A 25,194-nucleotide genomic window follows, 5' to 3' on the forward strand; every position below is an offset into this window, starting at 1 on the left:
TTGTGGAGTCCTCCAGCCAAAGTCTCTGCCAGAGGAGTCCCGTGTCTCCCAGGGACGGGCCTGCTTTTGTATCCTGCTGCACTCAGCGATTGGCTGGGAGCAGCCCGTGGGAAGCGTGGCCTCGTTTGCACTGATGGATTTGAGAGCGCAGCAGCTGGGGCCTTCGGTCGATTAAGCTTCCCGTAGCTGGAGGTGTGCAAGGCACTTTCTCATGGCTGCCACAGATAACAACTCACATTTATAAAGTATCTTATAGATTAAAAGGAGTTTTCGTAGCTGTTGGCTTAGTTGGTTATAAATAATATGATCAGCACACCCCTTCCATGTACAGACAGGTTATGAGTTATGCAGCGTTGCCTCACTAGTCAGCGAAGGGGCAGGACTCACATCCTGACCATTGCTTCCCTACCCATCACGCCCCCGCTGCATGGGGTTGAATAGTGCCCCCATAAAATCCGCGCCTACCCAGAACCTCAGAATATGAACTTATTTGGAAATAGAGTCTTTGCAGATATAATTACTTAGGTTAACGTGAGGTCATGCTGAATTAGGGTGAGCCCTAAATCCGATAAGATTGGCATCCTCATAAGAAGAGAGAAATGGACACAGATGTAGAAGAGACAGAGGGTTGAAAGCCATGGGGTGATGGGGATGGAGATTGGAGAGATGCAGCCACAAGCCAAGGACACCAAGGATTGTTGGCAACCACCGAAATCGAGGAGAAAAGCATGGAACAGATTCTTCCCTGGAGACTTCGGAGGGAGTGTGGCCCTGGTGACGCCTTGATTTTGGACTTCGGACCTCCAAATCTCTAAGGGAATAAATCTCTGCTGTTTTAACCACCCATTGGTGGTAATTGGTTACGGCAGCCCTAGGAAACTGATATATTTCCTAAGAGAAGCTACCACCCTCTAGTTCTTCTCTGTGTTCATGCAGGTGACCCTCCCCTTCCCCCAGCCCCGTGGGCACCAACGATCGGATAAATCCAAAGTCCGTGGCAGACAATGGAGGCTTAGAACTGTTGGGCCAACAAGACTTGGTCATTGACAACTCCAAGGAAAGTAGCCAAGAAAAGAGATGTAGTCATATTGACAGCACGCTGATACGGTGTGATAAGAAGGGAACTTCACCTCTGCGGTCTTCTTCCCCCAAATCCATGACTCTGGTCTGATCACGAGAATCATTAGACACACCAAAATTTCAGGGACATTCCATAAAATACCTGACCAATACTCTTCGAAAGTGTCAAGGTTGTGAAAAGTAAGGACAGACAAGGACACTGTCACAGGTTGGAAGAACTAAGAGACGTGATGGCCAAGGCCAAATGCAATGTGGGATCCTAGAACAACAAAAGACATGAGCGCAAAACTGGGAGGATGGAATGAGATCAGTAGTTTGGTTAATATTCTAGTATGATGGACAATGTTAATTTCTTAGTTTTAACAAATGTACCATGGTTGTGTATGATGTTGATATGAGTGAAAGCTGATGAAGGGTACATGGGAACTTAAAGGGCTTCTGTAAGTACGAAATCATCCTGTAGTAAAAAGGAGAGAGAGAAAGAGAGAGAGAAACGTTGGTTTATAATGTACCTCTTCTAAATTACATGAGGTCTGGCTAAACTTCATATCCTGTCCTTGGATATATCTGTTCATCCGTCCATCCATCCAACAAATATTTATTGAGCACCTATTATATAAATTAGACAATGTTGTAGGTTCTGGGGATACAGCTGTTGAAAGACTATTAGTTGTCTGAGCTCATGGAATTTATGTTGTAGCAAAAGAAGCAGACTCTATCTACGTATCTATCTACGTATCCATCTAAGTTAACGCTAAACTGTCAGATGGTGCTATGCAGAAAAGCACAAGGCAGCAAGGGGGCAGTGATCAGAGAAGCACTCTTTGAGGAGGTAACCTAGCTGTGACCTGAAGGACAAGAAAGAAACCTGCCAGGCAAAGAACAGGATGGCGCGTGGTCCAGACAGAAGGAGCAGCTGGTGCAAAGGGGAGGCGGAAACCAGCTGGAATGTTTGATAAACAGCAAAGGCCCGGGGCTGGAGCGCAGTGAGGGATGGGTGGGTGGGTGGTAGGACATGAGAACCAGGAGACACAGGGTGGGCGTGGGGCAGATGATGGAGGGTCTGAAGGCCACAGAAAGCCTTTTTTTTTTTTTTTTTAAGTTCGGTGGGAAGATACCAGAAAGGTTTTGAGAGAGGGGGAATGTCACGTCCTGGTTTGAGTTTGAGGAGACTGCTGAGGAAGCTACTGCAGCTGTCCAGGCGAGAGCTGCTGGGGGCTGGGAGCAGGGCTCCATGAGACCCACCTTTCCAATAAAGTCCCCCTTTTACTCCAGCTACTCTAAGCGGTTTCTGTTTCTTGCAATCAAATACGTGCTGATTATGACTCTCAGGTTTTCTGATGCCGCATCTCATGTTCCCCCACCATTCCTTTCCACTATTCCTTTAGTATGTCTTCCTTTTCGTATTCCTTTTCTCCCCTGTATGTATCCAGCACTCTCATACTATGACAGGGATGGTATCAGTTTCCATGCTTCTGTATTTTTAGTATCTGGCACATAAGTTAGTCTTCCACATGTGCTTGTTGAGTGAACAAGTGATCGAACGACCAGGGTCTTGAAGGAGGAATAGAATGTGTGTGTGTAAGAGGCTTTCAGGCATTTCTCTCTTCCCAGGGACTATGTTTGTTAACGGAGTCAAGCCATACCATTTTGTAATTTGCTTTTCAATATGGAAATGACACCTTTTCAGGGTCATACCAAGAGTGTCACGGTGTGATGCTACTTCATCTCCCCTGGTCTGGGATATGCCACAATATTTTTAAATCACCCCCTATCATTGGACACTTACGTTGTTTCCAATTTGCCATTATTATAAGTGATGCTGTGATGATAATCTTTGCATATACATCTAATTATTTCCTTAGGTTGTATTCCCGGATAGATTCTCATAAGTCAACTGGTAAGTATGTATAGTTTTTCAGGTTTTGGACACATAGTGTTAGATCACCCTCCGGAACGGCTGTGCGAAGTTACCTTGCCGCCTGCAGGTCAGCTAATCTGATTGCTGATCTGCGGCTGAGAGATGCGTCCTCCCCATTTCTGCAGTGATTTTCGCTGCCTTTCCTGCTTGGCCAGGTGGGAATGGTGGGGTGAGCTAGTCTCTCCTTTTTCAAGCCTGCTGGATATCTGTCGTGTCATGTTAGGATTACATAAGTGTGATGCTGAGAAATCTTGGAGTAAAGATGCTCCCAGATGTTGGAGCCAGTGCAGCAGTAGGGAAGGAGAAACGCAGGGGCGCTGGGAGACTGGTTACCTGGCATCCCCTCGCTGCCCCCACCCTGCTTATCGGAGGTGGCCTTGTTCAATCTCTTCCCGCCGCACACGTATGACAGAAACAAGCATCCCCTATGCTGGGCATCTCATGTCTCCTTTGTAACCCCTGTCGCATTGTTTTGTAATTGAGGGCTCTTTTCTGTCTCTCCGTTGGAGGGGTGGAGCCTTTTGGTATCCCCAGCATCTGGCATGGGATAGAAATAAAAAAACTAATAAAATAAGGATAATAGTAATAACAGTAGGTAATGCGTTGGGCACTTACCATATGCCAAGCCCTTTATATATTTCATCTTGTTGAATGATTCCAACAGACTAATGATGTAGGTGTTACTGTCATCCTCATTTTACAGATGATGGTGCTAAGGCTCAAAGAGCTGAAGTGACTTGCCCAAGGTCACACAGCCAGTGTGCGGAAGAGGTGGGGCTCGAAGCCAGCTCCCTCTCAATTATTCTGCCAGGTGCTTGGTGATTGTCTCGGCCACTAAGTAGGGAGCTGGCTTTCTCTCTGCTCCCTCCTCCACACTAGCTAATCCCTGGGAGACTTCGAAAGATATCTGTCCTTAGTGGAGATGAGAAATCTGGTTTACTCGTTCCCAGGGAGAAGTCAGACTGGGGGGGTTTGAGATGATCTTCTTGGGGAAGTTCTTTGAAAAACAGCTCTCTCTCTCCCCTGACCTCCGACCTCATCTCGGTGCCTGGGATCCCCCCATCATGGATTCATTCCTAATCCATCAGAGCTTAAGGCTCCTTTTGAAAATGTAGATTCCATAAAGCTGGGGAAAAAAAGAAAATGTAGAATCTTCCAGCAAATGTCAGCCCCTTCCACCCTTAGTACCTTGGTGGGCGTGAGGATATCTGCGTTTTGTCTCAAGCTGCTGTTTCTCACTCTACTCTTTCCTTTCCACTTGTCCAAATTCAGTCCAGCTCAGTTCCAACCTCCCTCCCCAGGAGGTTTCCCAGCCTCTCCCGGCCTGTTCAGCTCTCTCCCTGCAGCAGCAGCCCCAGCATTGCTCTTCTGGGGTGATGATCAAGCCCACGTCCCCCTAAAGTTGTTCAAAGACAGCAGCATCTTGAAGACATGGGGTTCCTTGCAGAATCCCACGAACTTCTGACATGTCACATTTATGGTAACCAAAAAATGCAGTTTTGGGTGGTCAGATGTCCCTCTTTCGGGATTCCAGTAAGATGAAAGATACGAGCGTCAAAAGTTCTAAGAATAACTTGCTTATTCAACATTGACCAAACATCAGATTTGTTCCGGGCCCTGAGAACTCAGAAATGCACAAGACTGAGCTATGTTCTTGGAATGTCCAGTCTGGTGGGAGAGTCAGTTATAATGTGGGGTGGACGCGGGGAGAATAGAGGGTTAGGGTCTGTTGTAGGAGCTCGGGTGGGGAATCACAAATACTGTGAATACGTAAGTGTCAATTATTGATTTGTTATGGGCTAGAAACAGATTCTGGAGAGGACCTGGGAGAGGAAAGACCCTGAATGCTTGCTTAATCCTCCTGGCCTAAGACCGTGCTTTGGGACTCACAGGCACACCTGGGGAGCTGGCCCTGAGAGATGCAGCTGCTAAGGGAGGGGCTGGTTCGTTAAATCTGACATACCTGCAGGGCTGATTTCAGGGCAGACAATGCTATTGAGGTGCTGGGAGTGAAAGAGAAAACCAAATTTATTCCTGCCCTACGTTGTAGCCGCTTAAATAAATGTGCATAGAAGAAAACATTATGTCACCGCTGAAAATGGGAATACAATAATTTTTCTAATGCACTTTAAAGTCAGTGTGGAACATCTAAACATTGGGAAAAAACGGGGGTCCATAGACCACCTGACATCCTGTTTTGGATCTCAGCACAGCATGGGACATGCCTCTCCTCAATAATAAACAGTAATCGCAATGACAGCATTAATAAAGGTGGTGCACACAGAGCTGTGCATGTGCCAGGCGCTGCTCTGAATGCTTTGACATATGTTAAATGTGATCCTAGCGACATCTGTATGAAGATGTGCTATTAGTCACTTTACAGTTGGGGAAACTGAGGCATGGGGAGTTTTGTCTCTTTTTTTTTTGCATAACTTTCTCAAGGCCACATGGTTTACATGTGGTAGAATCAGATTTGAACGTTGGAAGCCTTGCTCTAAAACCTGGCCTTTTAACCATGTCATTATACTGCCTCTGTCATCGCTGTCCTTCTTCCGGTACCTGTGGTCGTTTTGGGTTGGAGGCTTGACGATAGCCCTTGAGGGTGGAAGGACTATGGTTAAGCACTCAGCACACAGTAGTTACTCAATAAATGGTAGCCGTTATTCATTATTTAGAGTGTATAAAACTCATTCCCACCTATTAGCTGAAGGAAATGTCCTGGCCACATTGGGAGGCAGGCAGGGAAGGTATTGTGGTCCCTTTTATAGCTTAGGAGACGGAGGCTCAGAGTGTTCCAGTGATGCGCTCAAGGTCACGTGGCTGGGAAGAGGGGGAGCCACAGATCAAACTCAGAACATCAGAAGGCAAATTCAAGTTCCTTTCCCCGGGCAGTGCCTTGCCTGATAATGCTGAATTGACTGATTAATAAATAATACTTGTTGACTTGTCTTGAAAGCTTGCCTCATCAAGTCCTGCTGTGTCTTGTCTGTAATTACCCTATTTTTCCCTAAGAAGGCTAATGGGCTTCCCCGAGGCTTGCCCCTTTTCCTGGTGGGAAGGGATCTGTCGGGACCTGTAGGCTAATCTCGGGGAGCCAGCCCTTTCTCTCTCTTTCTCTTTTTCTCTTGTACCCCAGCCTCTCTGCTGCATTTACATGTTCTATCTGACTGATTCCCTGGGATGAGTTGTGCTCCTGGGAAGCTGCCCTGTGACATTTCTTCTCTTTTTTGTTACTGACGATAGCATTCCCCTGGAGGCTCTTGAAGGAGGAGGAGGAGGAGAGGGTGAAGACAGCATGGTTACCCTGGCAGTGCTGTCCAGCAACAGAGCCTCACGGTCAGGCAAAAGCTTTGAGCACGAGTCCTTTCTCTCGCAGGGCACACACACATGGGATTGTTCAGAACAGGTTGTCGTGTAGTTGAAGCTTCGGGCCCTTTGGCCAGAGGGAGCTGAGTGATGATTCTAAAGCTGACTCGCTGTGGGTTTCTCACTGTAGGGCCCCCTGGCAGACTCGCTATATGAATTTCCTATTGCTGTTGTAACGAATAACCACAAACTTAGCGGCTTAAAACAACACAGATTTATCATCTGACCGTTCTAGAGGTTGGAAGTCCTTAAATCAAGGGGTCAGCTATGTTCCTGTTGGAGGATTTAGGGGAGAATCTGTTTCCTTACCTTTTCCAGCTGCTTCTAGGGGCTGTTCACATTCCTTAGCTTGTAGCCCCTTTTCCGTCTTCAAGACCAGCAACGTAGCATCTTCATATCTTCCTCCAGCCCCTGCCCCTGTACTTCCGTCATCACTCCACCTCTCTATGGCCTTCCTGCCTCCTCTTACAGGGACACCTGTGATTACATCGGACCCACCCAAACCACCCGGGATAATATTCCCATCTCAACATCCTTAACTTAACCGCATTTGCAAAGTCCCATTTTACACTTGAGATAATATATTCACCACTTTGGGTTGCGGATGTGGACATCTTTTGGGGCCATTATTCTGCCTACCGCCCTTGCTAAGTGAGATGAGAGCATTCTTTCTTTCTGCACTATCTCAGCACCCGTCTTCTCGGGAGACATTACAGAAGAGGATAGTGGACCTCGAGATAAACTGTTTAGATTCACACCCCACCCTCCCTCTCCTCCCAGCGGTGTTATGTTGGGCAGGTCACCTGATCTCTCCATGTCTAATTTCCTCATCTCTAAAATGCATAAATAATGTAACACGACCTCATAGCACTGCTGTAAGTCATGAATAGTGCTGGGGTGATTAAGTATGGCACCTGGTAACTATTAATAATAATCACCAAAAAAATGGGAGAGATTATTGTAATTACAGATGCCATATAGCATAATGATCATAAACTCAGAGGGTCTTGGTTCAGATCCCACCACTTATGAATGAAATGGCCTCAGGCTAGCTGCTTTAGGCATCTGAATCTGTTTCCTCATTTGTAAAATGGAAATAAAACCATTAGCATCCGAACACAGGATTTTTGTGAGGATGAAATAATAATACGGTGCACATGAATCACCCAGAACATAGTAGGTAGCTCTTGTTGTTATAGTCATCACTACCACCATCATTTCTCGTCCTCTTTGGGAGCAGTGAAGAGTATTAATGCGATACCTCTGGCCTCAACAGAACAAGGGCAGGACAAGACAGCTTGCCGAATTCAAGTCCCTGAGGAACCTCTTTGTAATTCCCCATCTTTGAATGAAGTCTCAGAGAGCACCCGAGCCTGGCGGGGCTCAGCCTGGTTCTGAGGCATCTTCCTGCTGCAGTGCCACAAGGCTCTTGGAGCTCACAGCAGCAGCTGGGTCTTTGAACGGAGAGTCCTCCAGGAGCACTCAGGGCAGGAGAGGGGTTTGGGGATGGTGACCAGGGAGGTGGGAAGGGTCGGACATGGTCCCCTGAGGAGGCAGGGCTAGTTCCTAGATGGTGTGGTCACCAGGGAGGGTGCAGAGCTCTGCTTTCAACCATATTATTATTTTTTAATTCTGCTGCAAAACCCATGTTTAAATGAAGGCTTGGGCAGATGCCCAGTATGCAAAACAGTTAAAAGCACAACTGTTCTAGTTGAAACCAGAGTGCATGTGGGGGCGGGGAGGGGGAAATTCAGGCCTCCTTTTCACGTCCACAGGGGCCTCTAAGGGGCCTTCTTTAAGAAAAAACTCTTAAGGTTGTAAAAACACAGGCTTTGGAGTCAGACAGACCTGAGATTTGCATCCCTGCCTCTGCTACTCCCTGGCTGTGTGAGCTTGGAGGCTTCGCTTTACTTGTCCAAGCCTTACTTAATCTTCTCATCTGAAAATGGGGCAACTAAATGAGGTAGCACCTACCTCATTTAGTTGTGAAGTCTGGAGTTGGTAACTGTAAAGTGCTTAGCACAGTGCCCGACACATGGTAGGTGTCTGGGCATTCAGCAGGTGATAGCTATTTTCCTCCCCTAAGGGAGAGCCGAATTCATGATATGCCCCTCCAAGATACATGCCTATGGCCAGGGGAGCTGTGAGGTGGGGCAGAAATTCCTGAAACTGGAGGCCCAGAAACTCCTCGTGTTCTGATTCCACCACCAGCATCCTGAGTGACTTTTGTACCTCCCTGGGCTTCTCGAACCACTCTTCCCATGTTTATTGAGGGCTTACTTTGTGTCTAGGGTTGTTTTAGGTACTAGAACACAGGCCCTGGCAGCGGAAAGGCTTGCATTCCACACCCAACTCTGCCAACTCCTAGCTCTTTGATTGTGGGCAAGTCACTTCCCCTCCCTGGTCCTCATTTTCTCCCTCTGCAAAGTGAGGGAACTGAATTTATGTCACAGAGTCTTTCCAGAAAGGAGTCAATGAGATCTTGCGAAAAAATCATAGAATGCATTTGAACGTGACTTTGAGATAGAGGAGTATTCTGGAGCATGGGCTTTAGAATCACACAAGCCTGGGTTTGAATACTGTGTCTGCAGTTTACTGTGTAACCTTGAGCAAGAGACTTAATTTCTTGAGCCTCAGTTTCCTCCTCTGTAAAGTGGGGACGATGAGAGTACCCTCAACGAGTCATGGTGAGGACTCAAGGAGAGGATACATATAAGTTCCTAGCAAAATGGCTGGCACAGACTAGGTCCTCAAAACCTGCCATCATTGCCACCACTGCCACCATAATCATCGCCATCAACATCGTTACCATAATCAGTATCAACACCATCGCTGTAATCATCACCATCATCACCATCAAGATGATGATGGTGACCACCACCATCACCACCACCATCATCCTCATCATCGCCATCTGTAAAATGAAGCTCTGGTTGGTCTCTATGATCCTGACATGTTAAGTCTTGGCTCTCATGGGGAGAATTAAGTGACAAATGTAGCAGCTCACCCTGGGCCATCTGGATGGGAAAGTTTAGACGACAGTCCTCAGTAGAGAGGGTTCTCTTTTGCTTTGGAGAGAGGCTCTAAGCAGATCTTGGTCGGTTTGAGAGCTCCTGTCCTTTCCACAACATAAACCCTTCCCATGGTGAGCAGGAATAGGACCCTCGTGATCTGGGACACTGGGAGTGGGAGGAATCCATTCCTCTTTGCGTATTTCCCCCTTTAATGATTTTATTTCCTTGTCCGTATAGTGATTTCACTGCAGAAAGCCAGTCTGGGTCTTTGGGGGATGGTGTTTGGCCAAGGTTCCACTGCCTGATTTAGACCTTCGAAATGTGCCTCCATCCCATTCAGACCACATGCTGAAGGGTGAGGTTGGCACAGAGTGTCCTGGGTTAGCTGTCAATCTCTTTACCCCTCTGCTAAAACATTCGAATTTCAGGACAGGTTATGGATCATGGAAATCATAGCAGCCCACACTTGGGGGTTCTTATGGTTTCTCTTTAACCTCTTACTTCCTATCTTTAGGAAAATAAGGTAGTCATATTCTCTTTTTACAGATGGGACTTGGAAACATTAAGTGACTTTTCCAAGGTTGTATGGGGGCTGGATCTGGTTTCCAGAAGCCTTTCAAATGCTTATTCAATGAAGCCATCCTGCCCCTTAGAAATTTCCATTTCTTAAGCCTCATCTTTCCTTCTCTGAACTCTAAGGAACCCCAGGGACAGGTCAGAAATCTCCAGCCATGTGGGTGAGGACAGGTCAGAAAGTCTGAGCTTTGGAGGGAGGGGGAACCACTTGGAGACCCCCACACCGGGGTCAAATTCTTCTGAGTAGGGAGGAGCAGTGAAGTTCTGCGGGCATGTGGGGGACCGGGGCAGGGAAGTTACAAGCTCCTTTGCCCCGAGAGTGAGCGACAGTATCAGAGCAAGTGTGTGGGGGGCACGCTGTCACTGACTTGGCCGTGAGATGCCGAGAAGTCTCATCCCCTACCCCTCTGGACTCCCCCTTCTCTGCTCTAACCATCCAATTACTTAACTTCTCTGCCTGGGAGTTCGCTTCCCGCCCAGCCCCTCCTCCGCCGCATTTTAGCGCTGTCCGCGGTGCTGACCGCCAATCCGCTGACTGCCTTTTCCGCCAGCTGGGATCTCGGGTGCGCCCAGCCGGCCTCCCGCCTTTGTTTCTCTCTCCAGGCACCGCACACATAAATCACGGGTGGGAGGCAGGGTTGCTTCCCCCTGCACTGGGAAGCTGCTGCCCCTCTCCCCTGCTCACTCGGGGTTTTGCAGTAGCGGTGGCAGCCGCGGCAGGATCCGGCCCTGGGGAAGCGATTGATTCCTCTGCTGCCAGCAGCCTGGAGTTGCCTGCGCGGACTGGAGAGGAAGGGAGACAGGGAGAGAGAGGCACTCACAGAGCAAAAACCTTCATCCATGTGGAGGACAGACTGAGGAAGCCACTGTCTTTGCCTTGTGCACTGACTCACTGACTGGTCCGAGTTTTCTCCTCTTCTGGCAGTGGTATTTCTTTTTGTCTTGGTCCTGCATGATTTAGGGGTAGTCGGTGTGTGCGTGTGTGCGCTCGCATTTTGATTTTATTTTGGGAAGGGTAGGAGAGTCAAATGAACAATTTTATTTCAGGCACCTCCGCTGAGCTTTCAAACCAAGTCATTGAGACTTAGCATCTTCCTACCCGGCAGGGAAGGGAGGAGTTGGCAAGAATTTGGCTCACCCATTCCCCCTGCGATCCCCCGCAGTCGCGGTAAGTGATGTTCTTCTCGGTCGTGCAAATGGGCTAGGGGTATTGAAATCCCAGGGGTGATGTGTGTGCGTGAACTTGTGGGGTAAAGGGTAGTGGGGAGGGGAGGGGTTTTGAGGAATGGCCACGTTTATTTGCCCACATTCTGCAGCATTTATCGCCTGAGCGGCACCCCAAAACCAAATGAGATTTTGGCTCTGCACCTGGGGAGGGGGTAAAATGTGCTCATGTTTTAGGCAATGCGATCAAAATTGTGGCTTCTGCCCGGTTTACCCCTTCCCTTGCAGCAGAAGCTGTTGAAAGTAGCCAGCAGTTGTCTGAGTGCGTTAACCCTTCGTGGGGCCGGCCGGTCTGGCAGGGAGGGTCTCTGGGTGTTGTGATCTAGCAGGTGAGCACCTTGACCCTGCTAAATGGGATGGGTCACCTGAGGCTGGAAGGTTAACCCTTGCCTGGGCACACTAGGTTTGCCTAGGAGAGAACTTAGATTGTACCATCTTCCAGGGAGAGCTGAGTAATTTAATTGTGGTGTTTTTTGCAAGCTTGGCTGTTCTGGCTTTCCTGAGATGGGAGAACTGGGGGCCACAAAAGGGCTACACTTTGCTTGGAATGAGTGATCAGGCCAGCGAGAAGGGAGCAGCCAGCTGCCTGCTCAGCAGATGATGTTTTATTTTCACAGGTGGTGTAACCTGTAAGTGATTGTATGGGGGTGCGTCCTGGCGCTAGCTTGGGGGACTCTACCCTTGAGCCCATTTTGGAGTAAGGAAGGAGGGGAACGGGGCTTGTTCAGATTCTGGGGAAGGGTTCCAGGTTCCAGCTTCAGATCTCTTCCAGGGCAGATCATACCCCTGCGCTAGTTTCTTTTTCTGAGATCCAGATGGGGTAAGGCTGCACCAACCTGTTAGTGAGTGGGAAGTGGAGGTATCTTGACACTGAATCCAAAAGCTCACATTTAATTTTAAAATGCCTTTGCTGCTAATCTGCAACCCATCAAAAGGGGATTTCTCTTTTCTTTCTGCTTTAATTACATCTACCTTTCTGGAAATGAATGTCCTTATTTTTAGCATCTTTGCTATTATCTCAGAGGCCACTTCAGACTTCTGCATCCCCAGGGATTTCCTCTTTAGGCTCTTGCTCTTGGAGGTGGGAGGAATAAAACATCAGTCCCAGAGACTGGCAAGCCTGCGGTGTAAGCAGGGTCTACTCACTCATTTGCTCTGGCTCCAAAGCCGAGTGGAGACACTGAAATCCCGGGGCATGTGCCTGCTCAGGCAGGACGTATATGCAGAGGGGGAGGATAGCTTGGTGGTTAGCACCAAAGATTTGGTCCTCAAAATGCTTGGCTTCTCTTCCTGGGTGACCTTGAGGAAGAAGTTGCCTTAGTTTCCTCCATGGGAGCTTTCAGTGTGAATGATGAATGTGAAGAAATTTGGTTCGAATAAGGAGCCACAGATCTGGCCGTGGGTGATATTTAAAATATTGAAATTTGGCACTAACTGATCAGAATGGCTGGGGCTCTGGAGTGGGGGGATCTTAACATTCTGCTGTCCTGAGTGTTAACCCTTTAATTGCTGGATTGTGGGGAGGTTTGGGGGGAGCCGGGGGGGTTTTCAAGGGAGCCATGGGAGCCTCAGGGCAGCATCACCACCCAGTACAAGAATATCTTAATATTTTATCTACCAGTTCAGCCATGCAGTGCACACCAGCCCAGCTGAGGTGGCTAGGACTGGTTGTCCAGATGTGGACGCTTCCCAAACATCTCCCTGCTGCTTTACTTCCTTAGGAGTGGCCAAGATCCAAGAGGCTGCCCTCCCTCCTCCCCCCGTCACATTTGAAATGGTGCATTGTGGTGCACCAGGGAAAGGGAGACGGAAGCTTCTGGAAAGAGACTTGGGCTTGGAGCAGGAGACCTGGGTCCTAGCCCCAGCTCTGTCTCCCCTTCCTGGGCCTGTTTCATCATCTATGCAATGAGGCAGTCAGTCTGTCTAGGTGAGCCCAAGGCCCCTTCCAGTTCTGAGGCTCTGTGACTATGTGATGTGTGTGTGTGTTTGAGAGAGAGAGAGAGAGAGAGCCCACTCTTCTAGGAGGGTTAGCACTGTGTTTGAGAATTTATCATGTGTGTTGGGGAGGCCCTGTTTGGGGTGAATTGAGATGGGGGAGTCTCTTGTGAGAACTTTGCTAGGTTTCTAGAATCCACTGGAAAGGGGTCTGCCTTATTTATGGCCTCAGATGCACAGACATGCAGATTTTGCAGCACTCAAGGGCCCCATAGAGACTCTTCTCAGGGCTGGCAGCCAGGACACCGTTGAGAATCTCCACTCTGAAAAGATGCCGATACACACAAACACATAACATCAGGGGCTTCTTGGACCCTCCCTAATGCTCATCTGAGCACCCCAAGTTCAGAACCTCGAATCTAGTCTAACCCCTTTTGGGGGAGGGGGCCCAGAGAGGGAAAGCAACTTGCCCGAGACCACATAGTAAGTCGCGGCAGCAACATACAAAGGCACCATCATGAAGACCAAGGCGTTGCCCCCCCACTCCCCATACCCAGCCTGGGGTGCAGTGGGAGGACGTTCAGTAGCACCTCCTCCAGCCCTTGCTGGGAATCAGAAAGCCGAGCCACGGAGACAAACGTGGACATTTCCTTTCTCACTGGGAGGAGGGAGGCAGTGGCCAGAGAGTCTGCGATTCCGAAAGGGTGGCCCGGGAGATCAGTGCCCCCAGCCTGCTCTGCCCCGTCCTTCTTACTGCTCCACACGCGAACCGCCTGCCCTGCTGGGGCTGCGCGTCCTCGTTGGGGCGGCCGCTCTGGGGCTTTATTGGCAGGATGTGGTATTACCCTTCACTTAACTCTTCCCCTTTCTGTGTGTGGGTCCTACAGACTTCATGCCTTTCTCATAGAATACACCATGACATATGGACCTGTCTCCTGCTCTTTCTACACTTCCAGTGGGGGGCTGGTTGGAAATGCAGATAAGTCAGGAGTTGACGTGAAAGCGAAGAGAAGAAAACAGCATGGTTTATTTCTGTTAAGAGCTGTGGCTGTAACCTGGGATAAAAATAATTCTGGGACCAAGCAGTGGTGGGCTGGAGCTGGTGAGTTTGAATTATTCAGCTGCCGCCCAGGGTGGAGAGCCTCTATGTGCTGAGAGAGGAAAGTAGACACTGCAGAAGGAGCCCCCTCTTTCCAGGGCCCTGCCCCGTCTGTCTCCTTCACCAGCCATGGGCTGCAGTGTGTGGCTCTGGGGGCAGCCAGACCCGAGTGAAAATGCTGACTCTAATGCTTCCTTGCTGTGTGACTTCAGGCAAGGCCTTTAACCTCTCTGAGCCTCCGTTTTTTAAATGAAGTGTATGAGGGTAGCATGATGTAGTGGTTATGAACATGGGCCCTAGAAACAGATCTCCTGGACTTAGATCCTGGTTCTAGCACTTTCTAGTTGTGTCGCTTCACTCCTCTGAACCTCAATTTCCCCATCAACAAAATGGGGATACTAATGCAGTTGTGAGAATCTTAAGAGTTAATGCTTGCAACATGCTTAGTACTGAGCCTGGCAAGGAGTAAGTGTTCAATGAATGTTAGTGATGGCAGTGACGATGGTGATGGTAGCAGCAAAATCACCCCTGACTCAAACAAGAGTAGGGTGAGGTAGAGGAAGGTGAAGTCTTTGGGCCAGTTGTGTAGTTGTGTGACCAGGAGAGAGAGGACAAGGCTTGGAGACAGGAGACTTCCAGCCCCACTTGTTTCCTACTGTGGTCCTGATGCAGTTTCTGCAGGACCCTGGACCTCAGTTATCTCATCTGCGAAATGGGCATAATGACTCCTTTTCCCTCAGGCTTGTGAGGCTCCAAGCAGCTAATGGGGCAGTCATGAGCGTGGTGGGGAGGTCCCGGCGGAGAGGTCTAGGAGGAGAAGCCCTACTGACTTTTCTAGTCTTTTGTTCCTCCAAATCCCTGGGAGGCTTTTTGCTGAATCATCCCAGCCTATGAGCTGTGTATTTTCTCTAGGAAACATGAGCTTTCCCTCCCTTCCCTGGGAAGTGATTTCCCTGCCACAGAGCTCCTTTGTAGGGGTTCTAAAGTGCTACAAGGTGACCTCCTTAAGGACCGAGGCTGTGCTGTCCCTGTTTTGGGTGTACCAGCCAGCACACAGCAGGTGCTCAGCAATGACTTACTGATTGAGTGAATGAATGAATGAACACAGCCTCAGTTGATTGACTAGTGAACATGTCAGTTTGGGGAGGTGCCTCTGGCCCGTGGTCCAGCCAAGGCCTGCATGCAGTAGGTGCTCAGTTAGTATCTGTTGATTATGATGAGTCATTGGTGAGGGTTAGGAAGGACTTGGCTCTCGTCTCGGATCTGTTCCCGGCAAAGGACAGGCCCCTGCTCCTGTCGGAGCTTTCGTTCCTATTCATTCACGCATTATACCTGGTGCCATGGTGGGCATTGGGGATAAAATGGCAACAAAGACACAGCCCCTTTTGGGACTTACATAAAGTAAGTGGCTACCTACAAAATGTGATCTTTTGGAGGAGGGTGGTACAAAGAGGGCTCCTTAGTCACCCTAAAACACATAGTTTCCTAATATCTGAAATTCCATCATCAAAGTTTCATTCTTTGTCTTAAGGCTTTGCTCTTGGTTAAAGGGCAGATGCTTTGAGGTGGGTTAATGCATCCAGCCTTATTAACCATTTACACTTTAATGAGGAGTTGTAAGATTCTTTCCTAAGAATGAGGCAGGCTTGGTTTTTTTGGAGCAGAGTGGGGTTTGCACATACCAGGTTTGCAGGTAAAAGGAGTGGGGTGCAGAGAAAGATGAACGTTGCCGGATTCCCGTTCTGTTGGGGGTAAAAGTTCTCTGTGCCCAAAGGAGTCAGATTAGGTGGTTCCTCTACCTCAGCGGTTCTCAAAGTGTGTTCCTCCCACAGCAGCCATAAAAGCATCACCCGGGAACTTGGTAGAAAGGCGAATTCTTGGGTTGCACTTAGACTTGCTGCACCAGAAATCTGGTGCAAGGACCCCACTCTTTTGGAAATGTGAAACACTTTTGCAGGTGTTCATCATAACAGTTCTAGGTGTGTTGTAAGCCTCGGATGTTTTGCTATGGCGCCTCCATCCTCCCCCAAGGGGCTGAGCAGGGCAAGACCAGGCTCAAACCATTTCCTTTCTGCTCCTGAATCCCACAGGAGCGCGAGCTGGATCGAACATGTTGTCCCCATTCCCTGCTAACCTCAGACAACTCCAGGGGCTTCTCTAGGCAGAACCGTGGGACTTAGGTTCTCAGACGGCTCAGTGGCAAGGCAGCAAGAATCAGCCCTCCAGCCCGGCTAGACCTCTGGGGTTGGAGGGAACAAAGCTGTTTCTTCTTAGCACAACTCTGCCCCCCATTTGGCCTGGAGCAGCGGGAGAGGCAGCAGGGCTGAGGCACCAGGCTGCTGAACGCAATGTCACCACGGTTTCCTCGAAGTAATTGTCTTGCTGTCATTAGTTTTAATGATACAATGCATGCTTAAATCTCATTGTAATGGAGCTCTGTCAGACTCTGGCTTAGTAATCCAGCCAGTGAGCAAGATAACATGCCTCAGGAAGCGGGGGGGTATTTTTTGCCAACGGCCCCCGCCCCAGCAATTAATCAACAAGAGGAAACTCATCTGACAGCACCATAATGATGTTTGGTTTGTGAAGGATTTATTTAGAGAGAGAGGGGGGCGAGAAATCTCTCCCCATCTCTCGATATAATCTGAGCGAGTTCATTCAGCTGCCGTTTCTTTCACTCTTTTTCCTTTCTTTCTTTCCTTTTTCCCCCTCTTTAATGCACCTACACAATGACAAGCAGCAACTTGTGAATGGAAGCAGCTTTCAGCAGAGAACGTATTATGTAAGCAGGTTTTGGTGCCAGCCGCTGATGGCGGGGCAGCGTTCTGTTCTGGGGCTGCGGAGAAGAGAGATGGTTTCTCCGAGTTCGTGGGGAGGCTTTTCATGCAAGGTGCTGCCGGAGAGCATCTGTGTGGTCTGTTCCGTTGCACATCCTTCCTCCTGCCTCCTTTCCTCCTTCTCTCCCCAGCTGCCTGGTGGTTTTCTTCCTCTGCCACTGTGGTGGTAAGTTTCTAAGTCTCTGGCGCTCTCTCTTCTTTTCCCTGCCTGAACCTTCTCGCCTTTCGTCTCCCCTTCCTTCCCTCCCCACCTCTCTGCCCTGCCCCTGGCCTCTCCCCTTTCCTTTGCTCTCCGTCTCTGTCTTCCTCCTCTCCTGACTCCTCCGCCTTGCCTCATTCCATCTTTAAGAGGCACAGAAATGACTTGTGCAGAAAATGCATTTGCAAGTCCCTGAAACCCCATGTGGTGAGGCCTCCGAGTCGGGTGACCAACCGTCCCGGTTTGCTGGAACTGAAGGGGTTCCTGGGATGCAGGGACAGGACCTGTTCATGGCAGTGGCTCAGCAGGTGCGGTCCTGGGAGCAGGGAGGGGCCTTGGCTGTGCCCAGGGGCCAGTGGGTTACGAGGCAAGACCAGTAGCGTGTGCCGAGCGAAGGGCCTTCCAGGGAGATCTGCAAATGCTCATCCCACACTGGCTGAAAACATGGTTCCCCTCTCCCCAGAAGGAAAGGTAGCAGCTCCGAGTTTTTTTCTCCCATGAGCAGTGGTTGGATGAATCTATCAGCATGAAGCTGGATATTGTAATTTGGCGAAGGCAAGGGAGCCCCCGGAAGTGGAGAGCTGGGGGCTCTGAACGAGTCTTTCTCCCGAAGGTTTGGAGGTCGGGTGGGAAAGGCTGTTGGACACGATGGAAGGTTTGAGCTTCTGGCATCTGCGGCTTTCTTGGTGATTGTTAGAGACCTACCCATTGTTCCCGGAGCCGGCTAGACCAGTCCGGAAGGGGATCTGTAGCAAGTGGGAATACGCCAAAGGACAAAAGCAGGACAGGACAGCCTTCCAGAGTAGGGTCCAGGGCCCTAGAGGGGAACAGGGGACTCCGCTCAGATGGATCATGCCCCAAGCTCGCCTTTCAGACGGGACTCGCTGCTGATTCTGTGGATTTTTCTTTTTTTCCCTTGGAAGGGTCTCTCTGGCTGGGGCAGCCTTGGCCATTATCTGCAGAGAGGGGTCTGGGCATCCATCCTCTTCTGAACATTGACAAGTCCTTTGGTGAAAGATCTCAAGAGCAAAATAAATGGTGCACACACATGTTGGTGACCAGGAGGGGAACTTTGCTTTTGATTATAATGCGAGAGGAGCTGGCGTCATCAGTAGCCTCTCAGTTATCCACGGAGGATTCTTGTAAATTAGCAGAATGCATGTTTTGGGGTAAGGGGCTTAGAGTCAAGTTATTCTTCTTTTTCACTTCCTGGTACACAACCATCATTTCTTTTGTTTGTATATGAACCTTCAAAACATGCAATTTTTGTTTATAAATCTCAGTTTCTCGCTTCTTTTCCACTCAACACTAAGTGTTTTAAGATCCATCCACATTGCAAGCTGTCCGTCTAATCCCTTGCGTCTAATTGTTGCTGCACTCCAAGGCATGAATCCTCCATTTTTTATCCATTTTCTCAAATTATATTAGTTTCCCTCCAGTAACCCAGTGTAATTTCTGAGCTCTTCCCTGGCCCTAGCCAGCTGGGATTCTTTCAGGCCACGGAGACTCATTTTAATAGAGATGTAATAGTCGTCTGGGAGGTGCAGGTAGATGCCTCACTGTTTCGCTTTCGATTATTTGCTCAATAAATGTTGCGTGTCCACTTGTGACGGCAGATGCCATGGGCGTGCCAAGGCGGGCAGAAGAGAGAAGTGGCCCAGTCGCTGAGGTCTGCAGCCGGGGGGACCTGGGTTTTCCTTCTGACTCTACTACCCACTGGCTGTGTGGCCTTTGCCAAAGTGAGTGTGCCTCTCTGAGCCTCCATTTCTTCCTCTGTAAAATGGGGACGATGATAGTATTCATTACATAATGTCGAGCATGAAATAGGATGATGCATGACGTGCTTCGTGTAATAGAATTTTTTTTTAGCAGGACCCTGGGGTGGGGGGCGGTTGGGTAGATAGATGTTTACGTCCCCCCCCATTTTCTGCTGAATTGTCCCTCTGTGTTGTGTGTGTGTGTGCTTGTGAGTGTGTGTGGGGGGTGGTATGTGAGAGAGCAATGAGTGTGTGTGTTTGGGGGGATGTGGACGTGGGGGGTACCGTGTGATCATGTGTGCGTGGCCATGTGTGAGTGCGCGTGTGTATTCGGGAGTGGTTCCCGGTAGTTCTCCCGCCTCTACGTGGAGAGACCCTGCTCCCGTCCCGAGTCAGCCACACTGCCTCTGTCCACTCCCCAGGGCCTGAGTTTCCAACTCTTGCGCTGACGTTGCCTCTGGGAACAGACTGGTGGAAGCAGAAAGGCTCCTCTTGGTCCCAAACATGCTCAGAGGGTAAAATGCTGCAGAGGCTGGAAGTGGGCGTCCTCAGGTGGCCAGAGAGGCCCCTTAAGGCCCCCCAAGGCCCTGCGATTGAGAAGACTCCAGAGCTGACAAGTGTCTCTCTGGTTGTCATGGCAGCAGGTCTGGGACGGGAGCCTTTATCCCAATGGGCCACCGCGGGGCTGTCATTGCTGGTTAACACCGACTATGAGAAAGCCCCAGGTTTCTGCAGCAGGGTGGTCTCTGGTGCCCTGGGGGGCTCCCCACCTGCTTCCAGCATTCCATCACCCTCTTGCCAGAAAGAGAACTGAGCTAAGAGCCTATCCATCTGGGTTCAAGTCCCAGCTGTGCTACTTTGTTGTATCGTAGAGCTGCAGTTTCCGTCCGGGGAGACAGTGAATTGGGGCTCACGGAGTCACGAGGCACTCGCTGTGCGCCAGGCCCTGCACTCTGTGTCACACAAGCGATCCCTTTAATCCCCACAAAGCCTCGGGAAGGAGACAGTATTATTGTCCCCATTTTGCAGACAAGGACACTAAGGCTATAGAAGACAGGGAGGCTTCATTGCCCAGCTTTATACTGTCAGCAACGGGCAGATCCAGGGACTCCAGTCCAGATCTTTTTGACACCAAAGTCAAATGTTGAATTTTTATAGCAAGAAAACAGACCTCTCAGGGGCTCTTGCTGCTGCTCTGTAAAATGGAATAACCCTCAGTCACTACTTTACTTACTATTTGGGATTTTCTTGAAGATAAAGCAACTTAAAAGTGTTTTCTTTAATATATAAATCTCTGCAGAAATCGATCCCCTAGTCTCCAGCTCCTTCTAGCTTGGATCCAGGGCGTGAACATGGTTCCGATAGAGCACTGTGTGCACTGACCAGCAGGAGGCGGTATGCAAGTCCTTAGAAGCACAGCTGCTGCCTCCAAGCCACCTGGCTTGGGATTCCGGCTGTGGGATTTGCCAGCCTATGACCCGGGGCAACTTGCTCGGCCTCTCTGGCCTCGGTTCACTCGCCTGTACGATGAGAACAATAATAGCACCTCTCTCATAGAGTTGCCGTGAGGGTTACGTGAGTTAACGTACATATGAAGCACTTGGAACAGTGCTCAGTTCACAGCAAACTATATAAACGTTAGCTGTTTATTATTGTATAGGACTTCAATTTTTTTAAAAAAAATTACTTCTAGATTCAATAGTGCTTCACAATAACATCTACCTGGGTTTAGGTTCCAGCTCTGCTGCCCTGTGACTTTGAGTAACTCACGAGGTCCCCCTGCATCTCCATTTCCTCATCTGGAAAATGAGGATAACAAAAATACCTGGTTTATTGGGTTGAGTGGAGAATGTAAGTCGATACATAGTCTTTGCTTGGAGCAGAGCCTAGCACATAGTAAGTGCTCAGTAAACACTAGTCAGTGTGATTTCGGTGAGGATGATGCAATCTCAGGGCTCAATGTTCTAGAATGTTCTCAGAGGGGTCCTGCTAATCCTTTTCACCCTGTTCCCACCACCCACCTCCTTGAGACCTTTCCTCTGATGTCATCTTTCTCAGGGAGGCCTTTTCTGTCCCCCTTATTTAAAATTGCACCTCCCTCCCCAGAGCTCCACCTCTTCCTTCTCTATTTTCCTCCCTAGAACATGGCACTGTGTGCACACTACCTGCTTTAAGTATTTATTTTGTTCATGGCCTGTTCCCCCCACCCCACCCCACCCCCAGAATGCCAGCACCACCAGAACAGGATAATTTGACTGTTTTATTAACCACTATATCCCCAATACTCTGTATCCCATAGGGTCTGGCATGCAGTAGGTGCTTAATAAGTATTTTTTGGATAAATGAACACTAACAGTGTCAACCTAATGATCCTTGCTCTTGTTCGAAAGCTCCCCCACCCCTCCAGACTACTCTAACTAACCTAATGGGTCATTAAACAGCAACAGCAGCGAAGGGGAAAAAGAAAAGTCCCCAAGCCTGGGAAGGGATGGGGGAGGAGCAAGGAAGGTGTGGAGCCACCAGGGACTTGGGCCGTGGAGAAGGAAGCCACCGTCTTTTATGAAAGCAGCTCCGCAGCCTGATCTTCGTAACCCGATTAATCACATTAAACCCTTGTCAATGTCGACATTGCCTGAGCCCTGGCCGCGGTGGAACCGCAGACGTTCAGCGTTGAAGAAGACCTGCATTGCAGGCTGAGGGTTTGGGCCGCTCGCTGGTGGAGGAGCAGGCGGCCCACGCTTGGGTGCAGTCTCCTAAGTGGCGGATGATTTTTTAAAAGGAAAGAAACAAAAGAAGGAAAAGCCAAAAAAAAAAAAAAGCCCCCAGCCTCTCCTGGCTTTCCCCGTTTCTGGTAGAGGTTGAACAGCACACCCCAGAATTTTATCTCCGACTCAGGACGAGACAGCGTTGCCAGCAGAAGGAAAACTGTGAACCAGGAAATCTGGTCTCCCGGGTTCCATGTTCTACCGTTGTAGAAAGCAATGGTTCTCAGATTGCGCTGCACGGACCTGCAGTAGCAATATGGCCTGGAACTTACTAGAAATCTGTGCCCCAGACCTCCTGAATCGGGAGCTCAGGGGCCCGGGCAGCAGGCATTATTTGTGCTTGCACGAGTGCTCCAGGTGATTCCGATGCTCTTTCGAGTTTGCGACACGCAGGCACGAAGGTTGGGACTGCAGGCAGGTGGTTCTCAGCCCCGGCTGCCTGTTATGATTGCCTGGGCGAGTCTCGAAACATGTCGATGCTGGGACTCGCCCTGATGGTTTCTTCTTCCGTTCGTTTGGGTGGGGTCCTGGCACAGATGTTTTAAAACCGCACGCCCCTCCCCCAGGTTAGTCTAGGGCACGGCCAGGGTGTGAGTCTTTGTTTACTACCTGTGTGACTTTGGTGAGTTACCTCACCTCGCAGTTCCTCAATTTTGGCATCTGTAACATGGACCCGAAAGTCCCATCTTATGTGACTTTCAAGGAAATTATGTTGCTTAAGACAGATGCTGTTGTGAAATCTTTGGGGGGTGCTGTGTGTTGTGCCAACAGTGGAGTTTATAAGGGTTTCCTGGGATGTGCCATCCTCAACCATTTCCTTCTGGTTGCTTGATCTGCCTCTTATCATCTTGGGGAGCCAGGGCCACGAGAACCCTCACCATGCAAGAATTTTAAAAGAGCACTCGGGGCTCCTCACCGGGAAAAGAACCGAACCGGGAAGAGAAAAGGTGAAAAGAAGGGCCGAAAGCAAAAAAAAAAAAGGGAACGGGGGAAAAAATCAAAACCCAAAAGCCGGCGGGGGCCTCCCAAGAAAAGGCCCCCGGGCCGAGAGGTGCTGAAGCTGTCTCCAGCGGCACCAGGTGAGCCGGCTCAGGCAGAGTTGCGCATCCCTTGCCCCTCCCCATCCTCTTAGCCCTAGATTCGCAGCCGCAACGCTCCGTCTCCTGCTGGCCTCGATTCTGCGTCGTAAAAGCTTGGTCTTCCACTTCTATGGCTTCTATGTCCCCAGGTCCCTCAATGAGCAAGAACTGAGTGAGGAAGTAAGAAGTCTTGTTGGGGACACTTCAGTTTCCTTTCTTCATGTTTCGGGCCAAAAATTCAGAAATAACTCTGCGAAGCCTCACCTCTTCTTTAAGAAAGAAGAGACCTTCACGTTTTCCCTCCTTTCCTCTAGAAACAGCTGGAAATCAGGGCTGAGGGAACTCAGTCCTCACTTGTTCTCGGCTTTGAAAGGTGGAAATCTTCCTATACCCCCAACCGCAGCCCCCATCCGTGACCCGTTTTATTGTGCAAGCCAAGCCGGCAGCCTGGCTTGGGATGAACCATTTGCAACTACCCCAACCTCCCCCTTAGCTCGCTGAAACCTCCCACTTCGGAGCACGTTCTGCAGGTGCTGGAGATCGAAAGCACACTTGTAAACCATTTGCTGCTCGGCCCTGGTTCATTATCCGATCAGACTCCAGAAAGCTGTGTGCCAGATGATCCCTGTAAGTTTCCTGTCCCTGGTAAACCCCTAAGCCAACATGTTCACTCTTGGCAGACTCCCTTCCTCCTCTTTGCCTACTCCTGCCCCCATAAAGGTGGCGGCAGAGGAATGGGGTCGAAATGCACCTTCAGTTTCTTGTGGGAGAAACTTTGGGAGAAGTTGGCCCAGAAGCAAGCCCTAAGGACAGTACGTTGTGTGTCCCAGGTGCTTTTCCTCCCAAATTGGCTTTTCGCATCAATTATTTCATCTGTCCCTTGCCTCTACCACACTCCGAAAAATAAAACAGAAAACGGACCAAACTACTAAACATCTGTTCTGCTTAATATTCCTCGTTGCAAGAGGGAAAGTGAAAAGGTAGGAATGCTTTCTGATTATTCTAGCACTTTCTATATATTTGTATATTATATAATACATATTATGTATGTAATACAGTATATTTTATATGTTATTTGTTTTATCTATAATACATGTCTATTACGTATATACGTGCACACATGTATACATGTACTTATATGCATAGAAGGAGTCAATTATTGTTTCTTGTGATAGTTAATTCTACAAAGTTGCCACGAACACTGAATTAGCAAATGCTGAGCCATGTCGCTCCTAGGGAAAATGCAGGGTTAGGTTCCTGCAAGCCTCTGCTTCCGGCATCTTCTCCAACTGATCAATACTCAACCTTTTTTTAAAAGTGTGTGTTTCTGTTTAAAGACATCTCATTTAACATGCACTGTTAAAGCATTAACATTGAATTTGTGGCCAGTAGCACCGTAACTCATGCCTGAACAAAGTGCATCTAACACATTATTTTCTACGTAAGGCACATTGCAGCCTTCCTGCTTGTAGGAACACAAGACTTTAGCACTGTGCTTGGGGGCCACCTTTGAACAGCAAGATCACCAACAACAAAAAATGTGGCATTAAATAGCCCTGGAGAAGGAGACTTGGGTAGAGTGTGAGAGCTGAGACAAGAGGGCAGCGTGTCGCTCTGTTTGCCGTCGGCTAGGAGCATCCGTGTCGGGTGACTCAAACTTTTCAGCCACTCTGTGCATGTCTGCGAGTGACCACGGAAGTTTCACAAGTGTTGATTTTGGGGTTACAGATCGATTTTAGTGAATCGGTGCACACATCTACCCGCGTGCAAAACAAAAGCTTCACCTGCCTGAGTGATGGCTTTGATAAGAGGAGAAGCTAGGGAAGCTGCAGACGTAGTTTGATGTAATGTCCCTTTGTCATTGTCATAAGTCAGTGGCTGGATGGTGATTTACCTGGGTAGGTTGAAGGTAGAGTGTGTGCGTGTGTGAGTGAGACAGAGAGAGGCTGGTGTGCGGTGTACATATATGTAGAACCTGACACGGGGTTTGAATACAGGCTCTGCCATTTGTTTAGCTGGTGACTTTGGGCTAATGCCCAACCTCTCCATGCCTCAGTTTCCTGGTATAAAATGAGGTCAATGATTGAGTTGAGAATTAGTTTAGATAACATGGTGCCGAGTACTCAGACGTGTAAAGCACGTAGCACTGTGATTGAAATGGATGAATGCTCTGTATTTATTAGGGGTTCAAGGAAGAAGAAAATGGAGGAGGAAAAGACGGGGAGAGATGATTTAGGGTCAGACATTCAGAGTTTGACTTCCAGCCTTACTACTTACTGGCTGTGACTCAATTAACCTTTATAAACCTCAATTTTTCAATCTTTTTTTTTTTATTATTTTAT

At 49.1% G+C, this 25,194-nt stretch overlaps 1 protein-coding gene across 1 annotated transcript in view; it reads left to right on the plus strand.

Moving 5' to 3' along the window:
* The window catches only part of RPH3A (rabphilin 3A), a 106,600-nt gene that overhangs the window by 2,299 nt on the left and 79,107 nt on the right, over positions 1 to 25,194 (plus strand). The window contains exons 2-4 of the mRNA XM_012663538.1: positions 1,551 to 1,575; positions 10,761 to 10,884; positions 11,005 to 11,125. The gene's annotated coding sequence lies outside the window, so the exon portion shown is untranslated. The remainder of the gene's footprint in view (positions 1 to 1,550; positions 1,576 to 10,760; positions 10,885 to 11,004; positions 11,126 to 25,194) is intronic.

The sequence above is a fragment of the Propithecus coquereli genome, unplaced genomic scaffold (assembly GCF_000956105.1).
Source record: "Propithecus coquereli isolate 6110/MARCELLA unplaced genomic scaffold, Pcoq_1.0 Scaffold81, whole genome shotgun sequence".
In the NCBI taxonomy this organism is placed as follows: Eukaryota; Metazoa; Chordata; class Mammalia; order Primates; family Indriidae; genus Propithecus; species Propithecus coquereli.